This window comes from Triturus cristatus, chromosome 3_2, assembly GCF_964204655.1.
Source record: "Triturus cristatus chromosome 3_2, aTriCri1.1, whole genome shotgun sequence".
Lineage (NCBI taxonomy): Eukaryota > Metazoa > Chordata > Amphibia > Caudata > Salamandridae > Triturus > Triturus cristatus.
In genome coordinates, this window is record NC_140584.1 from 159,392,407 (window position 1) to 159,407,701 (window position 15,295).

General features: G+C 42.1%; 1 protein-coding gene across 1 annotated transcript in view; it reads right to left on the minus strand.

The window, feature by feature from the left end:
• Positions 1 to 15,295, minus strand: part of VSIG10L2 (V-set and immunoglobulin domain containing 10 like 2) — a 247,992-nt gene that overhangs the window by 151,813 nt on the left and 80,884 nt on the right. The gene's annotated exons all lie outside the window — the stretch shown is intronic.

Genomic DNA, 15,295 nt, shown 5'->3' on the forward strand with positions numbered 1-15,295 from the left:
CCAGATGTAAGAAATTCTTATTTTGCAATTTCCTAAATAGCGATGCAGTGCAAAACGGTATGAATAAAATTTGCAATTTCTTAATAGCGATTTCCACCGAGTAGGAATCGCTATTAGGGAATCGGAAATAAGAAATACAATTGTATTCCCACCTATGGGCCAAAGAGGAAATGGATTGCATTTCCTAAATTGCGATTTCCTAATAGGAAATCGCAGTTTAGGAAATCCAAACCGAAGGGTGCCTCTGGGCTTAATCCCCCCCCCCCCTCCCAACCGGATGCACGACGAAATTCTAGTGCACATGTAAGTGCACATATGCCCTAGAGCCATATGTGCAATTCAGATCACATTAAAAAATGCATTTTTAAATTTGAACATGGTAATACCATTTCCTAAAGGCTCAAATCACATTTAGGAAATGCTTTGTACATGTGCTTTAGGAATCGCAATTGGTAATCCCAATTTGCGTTTCCGAAATCACGGTCGCAATTTGTGATTTCTACCGGGTAGAAATCGCAAATTGCAACCGTTTTTTGGCCTTTGTACATATGAAAAGGCCGTTTTGCATTTCTTCATTGGCCGAAATTGCGATTCGCCTTGCTAAGAAATGCAATAAGCTTTCGTACATCTTGCCCTAAATTCTTAACTATGCTAAAAGGTGGGCTCAATCCAAAATGGATTGATTGTGGCTAGATTTAAAAAGCAAAATAGGTGCTGAACGAACATGCGTGAATCAATCTGAATAGATTGGGATTCCTTTGGTTGTATTCAATTCCAGTTATTTAGCATATCACCAGTCCTTGCCATTATAGAGATGGTTGACATCCATATTCAAATAACCAGATAAGCCCATACTCTATGCCCCCTGCAAATGGGTCACAAGCACCCCCAGATGCATCTTGTCTTTATCAGGCCTTATCACTGAGGTACAGTCTTAGTTCTTATTGTTCAGCCGGTTCAGGATCCCAGAAGCCGGAAACCGGAAGCGTGATTGAAAGTTATGCTTGAATCTGCAAAATAGGTGATTAATCTAAGCACAGAGCAGACCAGTTCATACTTCCGAGTTCAGAATAGTCGGTTACTTTAAAAGGAACATAAATTATTCATGCTTTTAGCATCTAATGGCATTATATGTGCCATACCAGAACCTTTAGCTGTTTAGCATCATTTCCGGGCTTTGAATTCAGCATTTACTTTAGGTACAAACCATGTTCTGATGTATTCTTTGTGCAATGATCCTCACTCCACATTTGTCCTAGTGTACATTGCACCCTTTAATTCTCAGAGGCACTATGGAATAATTTGAATATGTCAATTCAATTTCAATTCATTTATTTGTATGATTAATAAAAATAGTTGAAAAAATACATGGTTTATACATTAAAGGATTGCTGTGGGTTAATTGCTCGCATATCTATGCAGTTAAAACGTGAGATCAGTGTCAAGCCCCTTCCCAAAGATTCATTCAGTACACATAAAATACACCAAAAATGAAATCGTCAACTCGTAGGGACTTTTAACATGGGAAAAGTGACGCAAAAGTGGCGCAAAGGACTTGTAAATCTGCCCCGTAGTATTTAGCCACTTACACATAATTCATTGAATAAATGTTTAAAATGTGCGGGAATACTTGCAGCTCATGAAACTAAATAAAAACTGCTCTCAATCAATTTATAACATGCATATTAAAACACAGGCTTCGAAAAGAGCATGTTAATAACCTGAAAGTGCATAGAGTATGTAAAGTGCTATCAACATTTCTGCAAATCGAGAACTCTCTTATATTTGTAAAGGGTCTAAAATAAAACTGGTCTCCATCCGTTTTGAAACATGTATATCATGACTTAAACCTCATAAAAAAGTATTGATTCCCTGAAAGTGCATAAAGTGTATAAAGTGCTATCAGGATTGCTATATCCCGGTTCATAGCCGCATTGTGCTGTTGCAAAATGCAACTGTCCTGAATATTCAGAACATTACAGGACCTTAGATGCTTAAAGTGTAAATCTAATTGCTGCGTTTAAGACTTCCCTATGGCATTCTGTTACACATCAAACAAGCAGAAACTCACACTTCAGCATTGTGTTATCAACTTATACAATTGAATTACTCATTTTATAGATCATGACCAAAATGACCCTCTGAAGTTCATCACTGTGGATAAGGTTTGTAAACAATCCTCTCCAAAGATGTTTACGGTTTCGTGTCGAGTATGTTAGAGGGACCACAGATGATTGATCTAAAGTGCCCGGTTAGTGTATTAGTCACAGGGGACTGCAGTACTCAATAACTTCTCGAATGCCTGCATACATTTCTCAAATCTCCCTGCCAAAATTGGATGCTGTACTTTGAGACAAGTGATTACAGCGGGTCCACAAGAGCGTATGCCCAGCGGTTGGAATTTAGGGGCATATTTACAAGAAACTGGCAGAGAGCGGTGTTAAGCCAAATTTGGTAACGCCACGCTCCAACAGTTTCAAAATGCAGGGATGCGCTGTATTCACAAGAGTGCGGCGCAACGCTGAGTTCCCACTAGCGCTGAAGCTAAGAAGCTGCCTAGCACAAGCGCAGGCCCCCTAGCATCATTGTGCAATTGTTTATGTGCAGAAATGGACACCTACTTGCACATAAACAATCTTTACAGGTGAGTTTCTCTAGCTATGTGAGCTGCAGAAGGCGGTGCATGTGGAAAGAACAAAATGCGAGGAGAAATAAAACATTTCTCCTAGTATCGCCTGCTTAAGACCAGGTTTTCCCTGGCGGTATTTTTGGCGCTGCCCTATTCCTTGTAGATATGGGGCAGTGTCAAAAAGCAATGGGGGTTGCAGCAGAATGCCAACTGCAACATCCATTGCACGCTCCTTTCACGCTAAGTGCTGCGTGAATAGGGGCATTATTTACAAGGTGGCGCTAAGCCACATTAAGTTAAGGGGCATATTATCAAGGGCGGCGTTAAAATGATCGCCGCTTTAGCGGCAGGAAACTGGCGCTAAAGCTGCGATAATGGGCTTGATAATATGCCGCAGAGAATTCCAATTGAAGCCCATGTTCGCACCAGAACGCTGCCTTGTAAATAAGGCGAAGGAGTTAACGCCACCAGAACGTTGGAAAAAGTGACGTTCTGGTGGCGGTAAATATGCCCCTGAGTTTTTAAAAGCTCCCGCCTTTCTTTCAACAAAACCTGGCAAAAGCAGACTGTGTGCACAATTGTTTCGCTATAAGACTGGCTGAGCCTGCATATTGTGTTAACATTTTTCCAAATCCTCACAGGTTGGCAGCCCTCCTAATCTATACTGTATGAGATTTTGTTTAATGTGTTTTGACATGCAAACATTTAAAATTGGTTGCGGTCCGAGTTTAACATAGTTGGTTAAGGCCAACCAGGCATGCATGCGTGGAGCCAATATTTGTTTATGTGCCAGTCTGATGTACCACTTTGAAAATTATCCTTATAAAACTTGCAAAAGTATTGGAGGTGTATGACAGCACATCTGCTTTTAGGTTCTGCAATGATGATCCAAATTAACCCGGCTGCAGATCGGCTATCAGATTTAGATATTTGTAGCCATAATTGGTTTTCCAGAGAGTCAGCGCTTGCATAAAGCATGTTTTAAAAAATGCACCTTGTCTCTCCAGGGTTTGATTAAAAAGGCCAAACACTAGCTAAATTTGAGCAGGAGAAATGAAGAACCCTTCTATAGGTGCTCGCTAGGAGTTTATCCAGCAGACAGGAACTGCTTCCAAGCGTAGCCTCTGATCCATAGGCGAGAATCGGCAGCAGTTTGGTGCAGATCCCTTTCATTAAGGGATCAAGGGAACGACCAACAAGGTTTTTCGAAAGCTTCAAGAACGCATGTAGTAGGGTGGCTGCTTTTGACTTTAAGGCCTCCTCGTGAGGGAGGAAGGTTCCACGATTATCCATGATCACACCCATGTATTTATAGGCCACAGCAACTAAAAAGGACTTTCAAATACTACTGGCCTGCTTTCTTTATCTTTCCACCAATTATCATTGTCCATGCTTTCGCAGGGTTGATGGTAAGCCTGTTGTGTTTAGTATAATTGTGCAATTTGTCCAGAAGCTGTTGCAACCCCACTCTGGTCCTGGATATTAGAGGGGCATCATCTGCACAAAGGAGGCAACAGATCGGTTTGCCTCCAAGATTTGGGGCGTGTGCATTCACTTTGTCTAGGGCTGTCAGGAGAGGCACCAAAAATATATTGAAAAGCAGCGTATGTGCACCACCTGTCAATATTTTTCAGGACACATAATCTTTGGTGACCATAACATTTTGCAGGAGACAATGTACGCTGAAGACCTGATTAATTTGGAAATTGTGGGGAGTGGGGTGGAGAAGCATGTCGGGGTTTATGTGTAATATTTCATTTCTGAAAAATGTTGCCATGTAACAAGCTACTTGTAAGCACTAACAAAATTAAGGTAATGGTGATGACAGGAAGAAGGTGTGCGCATGAGGTGGTTTGAGAGCCAGAGGCTGGATCCAGTGAACCAATTTCATTATCTCAGGATGCTGTTGTCGTATAGCTTGTCTTGGGAACCCCATTGGCGTGAGATAACGATTAAGGCCATGAATATGTCAATTCCATTTGAGAACAGCTAAAGCCCATGGTCTTTAATGGCTACCAAAAGTTCCTTTTAGATGGTTGCAGTAAACACTCTCAAATTGAACTGAGCTTGAGGTCCTAAAACCATCAATGATCCAAGCTAAAAGGTTGGAAGCAGGATTGTTGTGTTGACAGTCATCGGCCCGAGAAGGTTTTACTTACTTTGAATATTGTATCCTAGAAATTCCAGTTTCTAAGTTCTCATGCCCAGTGAGAAAAGCTTTTTCTAACTTTGAGAGTATATTTAATTGCATTCTTTCTGCACAAATATCTGAGGTGTCCCTTGTCCACCTTTTTTCCGATTTCTTAATTTCCAGGTTTTATGAGTATCTCAGATATTGTATCTTTGACATCTATATTATATTTTTTTGTGTTTCGAAATTTGAGTAGTTAACATTTCACAGTAATTTATTGTGCGGCCAAAATTTGATTTAATGTTTATTCACTTTATTTAATGTATTGTTTACATACCGACATGTACTTCTCAATAAAAATATGCAACACCAAAAATAAAATATCTGCTGTGATGATCTCTTAGTCTCCTTCTTAAATCGCATTTGAATAATTAGGAAAAATGATCTACAAAGACAAGAAGCCTGCTACTAAAGCTGCCAATATTTGCCAGTATTTGCAAACTACGAAACGTTTTGGCTTACCACAGACGTATTTAGGTATGAAGCTAATGTTGCATTTACCCGAATTCCTTGATGAAGCCTTAGGCAACCAGTTTTTGAACTGGCAAATTGAGTTAATCCTGCCAGCATATTAAAGGTTTTATGGATGCAGCAAGCAGAAAAAGTTTAATTGAACATGTTCATGGGGTTGCAAATTCATGATGTTCCACCATTTTGGGATTTCCCATTATGTCCGCAAATTTGTAGAACTTTTTTTGACCCGTATTTTCTAGAATCCAAGCATCTAAGAATGCTAATGTGATAGCTATCCCTTTTGAGGTATTAAATATTGTGCTCTAACTTAATGTGAATGTATTTTTCCTTCATTTTTGAAATATATGTTTTTGTATTTTAACTTGTATTTTTTCTTGTATTCTTGTTTTTCGTTGTGGCTACAAAACAATAAATATATTTGAGTTGTGCAGTAAACTTAAACATAAGTGGGAACTTCAAACTTGCAGTATAATTTATTAAAAGTTTTTCACTGACTTTAAACAATCTTACAACACTTCTATACCCGGAAGGATTTGCTTTTTGCAGTAGGGGTTTTCCTTGGCTAAATACAGTCATGTGCACGTAAAGAGAGGACTTTATTCAAATATAGAGGTTGGTGGATGCAGGGCATGTGTAAAGGAACAAATGGCTGCATCATCCGCCAACATTGTAGTTGCCTGCCTTATTATGGTCTGGAGGGAGGAACTGCAGTGTTTCTGCCAGGGGGTCCTCAGCTGGCTTTGACAGTGGAAACCCTGACCTAGTGACCTGTCTGCCACTGGGCCACCAGGCCTTATTGAGAGCAGAAAAGCCATTGGACTCCCAGGTGAAAAGAAAAACTAGAAATGACCCTGATAGACAGGGACCAAACTCCCTACTTATCAGGTCAACTGATTTTTTATTTATGTTACTGACGCAAACCCATGCTTTGGGAATGAGTTTCAGTAAAACAAACCAGAAAACCTAGTGGGACCAAAATCGTGACATGGAAGATGGGGATCTCTAATAATGGATGGCAGTTCTCTGAGAGGAGAGATAAGGCCAGGGCTTCTGTGGACCTTGTAAGCCAGTGGGCCACCAACCAAAGTATAAATGACTCCCTCAGTCTGTTCTAAACATATAAATGCAATCTTAAGACTTACCTAACCAGTATAAAGGCCTTTGTAAATCACAGACATCTTTCCTGTTTTAAGACATAAGTCATATGGCCTTTTAAATCTATGGAACAACTTTAGCAAATCAGACCCCCAGTTTCTGTTCTAACCTAAACCCTCAAAACCCCAAAGCTGTAGGAGTTATCAGTTTATCAACAAGTCAAAAAGCTATTTTGATTCTCATATTAGCCTCATCATGCTAATGTTTTGAGGTAAAACACTCACATTTGTTGATTTTGGACACAATTTATATAGATAAACCAAATGCAAAGACCACACAGCTCAGTTACTCAATCAACAGCCCCAAAGTCAAACTTCATTAGTAATTTAGTACCAAGAGGAATCTTTGCTCTCTTTCTTGTAGCAAGCACAGCATGGAACTAATCTCAAGTTGCATGGGAGAGAATATTTGAATTTGGGTTATGTCTGGATAAGGATTGCTTCCGTTATTTTAATCCATTTTGATTCTTCGAGACTTGGTTGGTCTTTGTTGTGAAGGAAATGGGTGCTGCCCAAGATGATAAGGTTTTAGTCAAGTAGTTGAGTGTCCTGGCATGCCGTCTTTTAAGGTACCTAAAATGGACCTTTGCCTATATGAAGAGTAAGTGGGGGATTTCATGATAGGTGCAATGTGGTCATTTTAGTGTGCTCTTGATCTCTTTCTGCAGCAGGTGTCTTTGAAATTGTACTACATTTACTAGTTGATGTAGATAACGTATTAAAAAAATTGAGAATTTGGGTACGTCAATGTGAGGGCATTACAGCTGTGGAAGTCCCGATCGATAATCCTGATATTTTGGTTATCAGGATTACTTCCACAAGGGGCCTTAATATCCTCATTATAAACATCTACGTGAGAGGTCTCCCGGATGGCAAATGCTCCCCTACAGTCTATCTTTTAGACCATCTACTCTGTTCAGTGTCCAGTGATGGCCATAGGGTGGTGGCAGGTGATTTTAACACATGATTTGAGCCTCTGGGTGATGATGACGGGAAACTGCCTGAGGCTGAGGATTCTGTGTGGGGAATTCCCCAGTTGGAACTAAGCCCAATTAGGAAATGGACCCAAGCAGCATTATACGTGAAGGGTCTTTGTCTTGAAAAGGGCCTGCGGGCTGCCAATGGCAGAACGACATCAGATAGGTCTGGGACGTTGACCTTTAATAATGGCAGAAGTGGTAGCAGAATAGATTATATTTTGGTTAACAGTGAGTTGTGGCCGGCTGTGATTGATATGGTGGTGACTGATTAGATAGAAATTGACCACAACCCGCTGACGTTGCTACTATCAAATAGTAGTTTTAATGGCCCTCCAATTGATGATGGTTGTGTTGTGCAAGCGCATGCCATCTTAACTAATGATCAGAGAAGGGTTCGCTGGCCCAAGATTGCCTCTAATGCTACCGCACAGGAAGCCATTAGGAATCTGGTTAATATAGCTATGGATAAACTGACTAGCTGCGAGTCCGACGATGGGGTTAAGTGTAGCATCCCGGATATTCACAGAGACTTATTTGCAGGTCTTAAATCTCTTTTTGTCAAGAGCATCCCTGCCAATGGTAAATATAAATCCGTGGGGATAACTCTTGGTTTGATATAAGCTGTAAAGAATCTCGTAAAGCCCTTTCATTAGCTATTAAATCCAGGATACCAGAAAGCATTAGGAGCTGTAGATCCGCGTACAAATCTGCCCAAATAAAAGCTAAGAAAAACTGGGACGAAAATCGGTGGAGGGAGTTATATGAGGCTTGTGAGGGTAGGAACATGTGCCAATTTTGGCGCCTCCTCAAATGGGGCAAGAACCCACAGGATATGATTCCGGTAAATCATGTTGAACCTGCTCAGTGGGTCTCCTTTTTTGAAAATCAGTTTAAGTCTAGTGAGAGTCCAGATAGAGTTTTGTGGTCTGATGCTGACATGGAAGAGTTACGGTTTGCCCCCAGTGAGGTGAAGGCAATCTTGAAATCTCTTCCAAGTGGTAAAGCCCCGGGTCCCGATTGTATTCCTGCTGATCTTTTTAAGCAGGACCAGGACCTCTGGACTCCCTATCTGACCATTCTTGCTAATGCCCTGGTTGGTGGTGCGTTGATTCCGGATACCTGGTTTGGGGCAGAGATATTGCCGATCTATAAGAAAGGTGATCGCTCAGCCCCGGCCAATTACCGCCCAATCAGCCTCATAGATGCTGCCCAAAAAATTATTGCTCGCCTCCTACTGGGCCGCATCCAGAGTTGGATTTCTGAGACTGACATTTTAACTCCACTACAGGCGGGCTTTCGCTCACATGTTGGAACCATTGACCAGGCTTTTAGGTTTACCTTATTATACTGGAAGGAAGTATTTCTTGGGGATGGCATGCTTTTAGCCGCCTTCGTGGACCTTAAGTCTGCATTTGATTCTGTCCCAAGACTTAAACTGTGGGAAGTTCTTCGGGCGTTGTCCATGCCAACTGGTATATTGAGGCTGTTGATTAGATTACACGATTACACTTATGCCCAGGTTCGCTGGGGGAAACCAGGGGAGGTGTCATCTAGATTTGAGGTGTCCAAGGGGGTAAGACAAGGCTGTGTCTTGGCCCCTACCCTCTTTTCCCTGTTTATTAATGGGGTAATTGATTATTTCTTAAATTTTCCGACTGATGCGCCCACATTGGCTGGTATGAAGGTCCCCCTGCTCATGTTCGCGGACGATACCCTCCTAATTTCTAAAACGCGTCAGGGGCTCCAGTTAGCACTGACCCGTTTTGAGTTGTTCTGCCGCGAACATGAGCTTGAGGTTAATGTGGGGAAGACCAAATTTATGGTCTTACGTGGTGCCAGACCGGTTAGGGCCAGGGTCGAAATGGGAGGAGTAACATTAGAACAGACTTCTACTTTCACCTATCTGGGGGTCACTTTTTCTGACAACCTTAGCTGGAAGCCCCAGATTGACCACTATACCCTTAAACATATTCAATTGGGTGGAGCACTGCTTAGGGAACACAGGCTTTCGTTAACCAAACCTATGGCTGCCCTGATTAAAATCTATGGGTCCAAAATCCTTCCAGCGGTCATGTATGGTGCTGAAATATGGGGGTTTGGTAATTTGAATTCCCTGAGAGTGGCTCAAAATAAATTTATTAGGTCTGCAGTAGGGTTACCACAATCCTCCCCACGTATACCCCTCCTATTTGATTTGGGTTGCCACCCTGTTGAGGACATGGTGCGGTTTAGGCCACTGGCGTTTTGGCGACGTCTGTGGACCACACCCGAGTTGTCCTCTTACGCCAATGCTTTGATAGAAGTTAAAAATCATGGGGGTTCCCACAGAATCAGTTGGTTGTTTGAAATTAAAACTATCCTGACTGATATGGGAATGGGTGAGTTGTGGTCTAATCCCGAGACGGCTGTTTTTCCTCAGAAAAAGATCTTTAGGGACACATATTGGCAGTGGGTCAAAGATAAGCGTTTTGCCTCTATGATTGGAGGTCCTCTGACCATAACATACTTGACCAATAAGGATGACCCATATCTGGAGGCATATTGGGATATAATCACAAAACTGCAGGACAGGAAACTCTACCATCAGTTTAGACTAGGTACCCTACCACTACGCTCCTTTACTAAAAGTTGGTCTACCCCGGGTAATGATAATTGTCCCCATTGCGAGGATATGACAGAAACTGTAGATCATTTCCTCTATGTTTGCCCGGAGTATATTCGCCCAAGAAGGTTGTGGTTACGCCCTGTTTGTCGCAAACTTGGAGTTAGATCAGCATCAATTGCCAGCAGAATATTGAAATCCGATACTTCAAGTTTTGTGATTATTGGTGTGGCCAAATACATAAGTTGGGCATGGCTCTTACGTAATCGGAGTCTTAGTCCCAAACCACTCTGCTCCTAATATCGTATAGTCTGTTATGACATAAGTTTTAAACTTATCAAGTCATTGCATCTTTGCACACGTAATATCTTTTTATTATTGGTGTTTTTAATAGTGAAAATTTATTTATAGGTTTTTATGAATACTGGTTCAATATATATCTGTATGTTTTTAACTTGTATTGATGATTTTTTTAGCATGTCTTTTATGATGAAATATTCGCAATAAAGACTTTTTTGACTTTGACTTTGAGAATATTAACGGGTGTCTTTTCCAGTGGTATGGTAGCACAGGTTAGATTTGTAGAAGAAGTAGGGGGTCTTCCTTATTAGAAAGTAGTGCCCTCACACACCTGTGAGGGTGTCATGCTTCATCATCAGGCTTGGCTCCTCGTGAGGTCGGCACTGCAATACCTCGCGGGCTACATAAAAGGGCTCTTTAGCTTTAGTTAAAAAGCTGTGATGACCAGTGCAGGTGTGTGGGAGATAAGTGAAGTGGTGAATTAAAACCACCTCAGATGTATCACACATATACTTTTAATCCTGGGTCCCCTAGGTAAGGATAAAGGTATGTCCAGATTGTTTACTTCTAGTTATGAAGAGAGGCAATCTATCAACATATATAGGTCAACATGTTTAACGCCTCAGGGGTCCAGGATGGATCCATGGCGTTTCATTAAGACCAAAAAGTGAGAATCAGTATGCCTACTCTGAGGGTTAAGTGAACACAAGGAGATGATAGACCGAGCGCTGAACCTTTCAGACACTCACCCCCAGTCACAGATCTGGGTTGAATTCATCATCGTTCTTTAGCTCACTATGCCACCCCAGTTCAGACATAGCTATATGCAAATCAGTCTTGACCCTGTGCCTCATGGGAACAGTCCAGCCCGAACTGCCAAGCCATGTCGTCCCTGGACCGACAACAAGCATCCTGGGACCGGTTTCGGGCTAACAGCCCTCATCAGCCAGGCTAGCTTGAATCCAGTGGCAAAGTGAGCAAGGGACCTGAGGGGTAAGTGGGAGGGTTGTTTTGGTATCAAATATTCACTAAAACAGAATAGAAGTAAGCCACACAGGTACATACTTTCAGTAGGCCTAATGAAGACTCTAAATCCAACTTGAAAGAAAAAAACATTATTTGTTGGTGTTCTGATATTGTACGTTCCAAGCGGGGATCCACAGGGGGGTACATGATAGCATTATTATATTATATAAATCAAATCATGCTAGGAGTGCAATACAAAGCTCCTGTGGTGCAATGTGTCACACATCCTAAGAAATAAGTTGGGTGACTTTGCTTAAAAGTGATAATGAAAACACGACAGTAGACAGACAAACACACAATAACATAAGGAGGTGATCCAAGATAATGGTAGTGATACGGTCTTGCCATCCAATCGGGAATATTGTGCACCTTGAGTCCTAGCAGAGGACCATGAAAGGGCTGCGGCAAAACATTCTGAAGAGGTAAGTATAAGGAAACAATCAAAAGGTGAGGCGGCATTGTGGAATTTAGAACGGGCCGCTCTGAGACCATGGTACTCACATGGATCCTCGTTGTGTGTAACGCGGTGACCTACCCTGCCTTTTGCTTGCCCGAAGGAGATTGTGGTCCGGGCAGAACATGGTTAAGTACATCTCGAGGGACTCAGCTGGAAGCATTTGCGTCATTCCTAGACGTGACCATCAGCACGTAGAGGCAGTCACGTGAGTCTGAATGTGGCAACCAGGGAAGTTGCAGGATTTCAGACATCTTGGCATGTGTTCAAGTGAATTGTCCAGACACTGTGCGGGCCTTCCCAACCACGAGTAGGTGTCATTAATGAGATGGTGAAGACTCGTTTGGATAACGTCAAGCATAGTGCTTTCGGAATTATAAATGGTTCATCAGCCAGTGTCTCACAAGGCACCGGGTGTGGGTGTGGAGGTGAAAGTGGAGGCCCCAGTATGGTGGCCATATTGAAAGAATGAAACGAGTACTATCTCTGTATATATGTATGTGGTACTTAATCATAAACACCAACAACAGTATGAGCAGAAAATACACTCCCTAAAGAAACCTGTGCACGTAGCTCCCAAAACTTGGTCCACCTTTGGTCCTTAGTGGCCAGTGGTGACACCGGTGTGACAGAATATTGTTCAGCAGATGATATAAAAGATGGAAGGTAGTGGTGTCTTCATAAAATTACGAGTGTTATATATTATATTAAACAGAAGAGTTCTAGGGAGTCATGAGGTAGCAGATGTAAGGTTGCCTTAAAAAACAATCATCTCTAGGAGACATCCTCTAGTCGATCTAGGCAATCCTAATGTTTGGAGACTACTTCAAAGATGTGTGAAGCTCAACTGCAGGCTGTGTTCTGGTAATACAGTTGTGCTTTACCTCGAGGGCTTTTTGTTATCTGGAGCATTTGGTCCAAGGTGTATCATCGTTCAGACCATTGGTCTGCGTTTTAAGACAGAACAACCAACGTTGTTCTCTATTAAACCATGATTCACTGCTCCATCTGTCATTGGCCTCTAGGATTGTCCACTTAATGTTTTCAGCTGTGTGGTTCACTTCTAGAAAATAGGCCAACATTTTTGTGGTTGTTCTTTTACAGCAGATGTGGCTACGATGTTCTGTGACTTAATAAAATTAGCAACTTTAATTAGATGAATTAATGATTGCAAGAAGGATGCAAAGCTCAAAATAACATTGACACTGATGCCCATATGTGTCCCACTGATGCTCATTATGGTACATGGTCAACTCAGCTGAATACTGTCATTGGTTAAGCTGGAGAAGAACGTCTTTTTTAATGTGGTCCATCATACATAATGTGTTGTCATCAGTCCACAGCTTGGTCCATGCCATACGACTTTCCTGGTGGAATCTGGATTGGTGCGCTCATTAAAGTCCAATGTCAAGTAGATGCTCATTGGTTATAAGAACAAATGTCTTTCAATTGTCTTTACTGAATTGGATATTGTTGTGAATTATTTGGATGGGAATTTTGGGACTAAGGAATTTCTTGAGGAGGGGGTGTAATCTGTTCTAATCTTCATCACTGGGAAAATCTCCTTGTGTGAACGAGTTATTATAAAGCAAGTAAAATGCAATAATGTCTCTGATTGTTTAATTTCATGGTGTGGAAGGGAACCTGAAAGTGATGTCATCAGTGATGTAATTTGAGATGTCATCAGTGATGTCATCATTAATGTCACTGACCATGTCATGAATGATGTAATATGTGAGGTCATAAGCAGTGCATTGTGGGGGTGTAAGTTATAGTTAGCTCAGGTAACTATAACTCCAAAATGTCTATGGTTTTGTACATGTTAAATCTAAGCCTAACTACAATGTCCATGTAACCTTTGTTTTTTTCAGTGAATTTCTACAGCTTTTTAATGTTATTTTCAAACTATAATGGCCCTGTAACCTTTGGCTTTATAGAGAATTTGAAGGTTTTTTAAATTTTATTTCCTAACTGTAACCTGTAACTTTTGAGAGTGGGTGTGTGAGTGGTTTTATGTGTGTGTGTGAATGGCTTCATGGGTCAGTGAGTAGGTGTGTGAGTGGCTACATGGGTCTGCTAGTGAGTGTGTGAGTGGCTGCATGGGTCTGTGAGTGGATGTGTGAGTGGCTGTATGGGTCTGTGGGTGTGTGTGTGAGTAGCTGTATGGGTCGGTGACAGGGTATGTGAGTGGCTGTATGGATCTGAGAACGGGTGTGTGTGCCTTTATGGGTGTATGAGTGGGTGTGTTAGTAGTTTTGAGGGTATGTGAGTGGATTTGTGAGTCAGTGAGTGGGTGTGTGAGTGACAGTATGGGCTGTGAGTGAGTGTGCGAGTAGCTGTGTGGATGTGTGAGTGAGTTTGTGAGTGGCTGTATGGGTCTGTGAGTGGGTATGTGAGTGGTTGTGTGGGTGTGTGAGTGGCTGTATGGGTCTGTGAGTGGGTGTGAGTAGTTATATGGGTGTGTGAGTGGGGGTAAGAGTGGCTATATGGGTCTGTGAGTGGGTGTGAGAGTAGTTTTGTGGGTGTGTGAGCGGGGGTGTGAGTGGCTATGTGGGTCAGTGACTGGGGGTGTGAGTGACTATATGGGTCTGTGAGTGGGTGTGTGAGTGTCTGTATAGGTGAGTATATGAGTAGTGTTGAGGGTGTGAGTGGGTGTGTGAGTAGATTTATGAGTTGGTGAAAGGGTGTGTGAGTGGCTGCATGGGCCTGTGAGTGGGTGTGTGAATAGCTGTGTGGGTTTGTGAGTGGGTTAGAGAGTGACTGGGTCTGTGAGTGGGTGTGTGAGTGACTATGTGAGTCTATATGAAGATGTGTGAGTGGCTATATGGGTATGTGAGTGGTTATGTGGGTCTGTGAGTCAGTGTGTGAGTAGTTTTGTGGGTATGTGAGTGGGTGTGTGAGTGACTATTTTGGTGAGTGAGTGGGTGTGTGAGTGGCTATGTGGGTCTGTGAATGGATGTGAGAGTGGCAGAATGGGTGTGTGAGTGGGTATCTGAGTATCTGTGTGGGTGTGTCAGCTGCTGTTTTAGTGACTCGGCCAGAGCAGAACCTCACCTGCCCCTTTACCCAACAAGAGTCCACAGTTTTGCACAAAATGTCCACCAAACTGGAGTACTTTCTATTGGTTGACTAGTAAGTTTAACTGGTTGGGTAAATGTCTAGTGCATATTCTACACTACAACAGCATAATGGACCAGAAGGAAATGTCTCCAGTGACCTTCTGCTCGTTTAATTTCAGCAATGTGATTGTTCCTTGTGCGTCTTCTTCCAGAAATCTATGAGAACATGAATTCTCCTACAAAGACTACAAACAGGTGACTATCCACCAAACAAGGGTACTTCCTCGTATCTATATAAAGTTAGTGCTTCTTCGTTTGGTGGAGATGTTCACATATTCTCCGACTTCAAGAATACGTCACCAAAATCGGTGGGAAACACACTGGGGGGCCTTTTGGCACGTTTTCCATCATTCTGGCAAAAGGCAA